Source organism: Elephantulus edwardii, unplaced genomic scaffold (genome assembly GCF_000299155.1).
Source record: "Elephantulus edwardii isolate Elephantulus edwardi_28Jun2011 unplaced genomic scaffold, EleEdw1.0 scaffold00001, whole genome shotgun sequence".
Classification (NCBI taxonomy): Eukaryota; Metazoa; Chordata; class Mammalia; order Macroscelidea; family Macroscelididae; genus Elephantulus; species Elephantulus edwardii.
The window spans coordinates 35,270,598-35,272,830 of NW_006399751.1; positions in this window are offsets into that span (position 1 = coordinate 35,270,598).

Below are 2,233 nucleotides of genomic sequence, written 5' to 3' on the forward strand. Positions count from 1 at the left end.
CTACAGTCCTTGACCCTCTGCAGCTAGCGCTTCAGGTCTTCCTCAGTTTCAGCAAGCAGGGTTGTGTCATCTGCATATCGCAGATTGTTGATAGATCTTCCACCAATCTTGACCCCACATTTCTCCTCATAGAGCCCAGCCTCCTCGATAATCTGTTCTAATGTGATTAAATTATTATAATGTCTTGCAGACTATTCTAAGCATGCTGGTTACTCATCGGAATGCTTTCATCAGAATAATGGCTGGATCTGACTTTTACAAGTATAGAATTTGATAGAATACAGACTTTTACACATGAGAATTTCTTTCTGCACTTTTGTAATTTTAGTAAGAGTTACTCTTAGTTTGAGGTTTCTGAAATTTTAATAATAATTCTTTTTTGCAGTTGTACAGTTTTACTAAAAGTGATTTAGTAATATTCAGAGTCTGGGATGGAAGATGCAGAAAGGCCAGTCATGCAGGGAAACACAGGAGCACAATATCATAGTAATAGTTTAGTTCAAAAGAGAGACCTTGTAAGAGCCTAGTTCAAAAGGGAAACATAGATTTCAGTATACATAAGACTTACTGCTCTTAATATTGAAAAAAATAACAAGATATTAAGAAATAAAGTGCTTTCCAATTCTTCATTTCTAAGTAGAGAAAAATTTTAAAAGTAGAGTAAAAATCAAAAAGAAGAGAAGAAACACATGAAATTAATCACCCACTACCACCCATTCCCATGGAAAACACACAGTCAGATTTGTCCCATTAGTCATTTATGATCACATAAATAAGACATTAATGGAGGAAGACACCCTTAACCCCAAAGAAATAGTTAACCAAGTAACTGCACAGGCCATTGCAAACATATATGTCTTCTTTTGTTCTACAATTCCATTATAATATGTAAGTAGTTCCAGAGTTTATTTGTTCTTTACAATAAGAAAATGTACCATACTATTTTGCTGCAACCATACTAATTTGTTCCTTTATGTTCAAAGATCTAGTGCTTGATCTATGGTCAACTAGCTCCCTGTGACATTATCTTCTCATTGTGCACCATCAAGTCAGAATTAACCCATAGCTGACCCTCCCATAGGTTTTCAGAGGCGGAAGGGATTGCCCATCCTTCACCTGCAGGGCAGCTGGTGAATTTAAACTGCTGGCCTTCAGGACTGCAGTGTATCTTGTGGCCACAAGGCCACCAGTGCTGGCTGTGCAACAGAGAAAAATGCATGAGCTAATGAAATTCAAAAGTCCTTCAGAGTTACTAGACTCAGAATGTTTTTACTTAAGTTTTCCTTTGGAGCCTTTATTTAGATGAAGTTCCACATAATAGCACTCTTCTCCACCAAAACAAACCAACCCCACAAACACTTCTCCACAAACTCTTCTCTAAATGTTCTTGCTTGTTGCACTTCAATGACTTGAATGTTTACTTTGATAACAGCTTTAATTTCCTTAAAGAAGCTCATCTTCTGTGGTTTGGAAATAGCATAGCATGACAATTACAATCTGAGGATATGAATTTAGATGTTGTCAATTTGGATGTTACAGGCCAATTACTTAATCTCTGCATACCCCAACTTCCTGATTTGTAAAAAAAGAGACAATACTACTTTTCTACTTCATATTAATTGCCTCCTCATAGTAGTTGCAAGGAGTAATTGAGATCACTGTAGAACATTTAGAACAATGTCTGATCCCTGAGAAATGATTAATGAACATTAGCTTGTGCCACCACATCCAGGGAGGAGTAACTGCACCTGCTCCAGAAGATAAGGTTCATTTTGAGAATGCTAGGGTGTAGACACCATATTCTTGATTTCAACTCAAACCCAGCTCATTGCCATCAAGTCAGAACTGATGCATAGTTAACCCTCCAGTGGGTTGTCAGAGGCAATATACAGCACAGGAGGAGTTGGCTCATCTTTCTCCCACAGAGCACCTGGTGGATTTGAACCATCTGTCTTTAGGCTGGCAGTGCAACTTGTTGCCCACTAGACCACCAGAGCTCCAATCCTTTACCTAGATGTCCCTAAAGCTACCTCCCCTTTAGTGCTGGATTCTGGTCAGAGGCAGGAAGAATAGTTTCCTTATAAATTCTAGGTCAGGCCTTGCCTGTTGGGCCTCATTACAGAAAGTATTATTATTTTGCACAATGTCAGGCTTCTGGTCAACAATTCTCTCAGTTCAGGTTTGAATCCACCCAGAGATACCTCATAAAAATAGTTTTGGCAAACCGTATCTG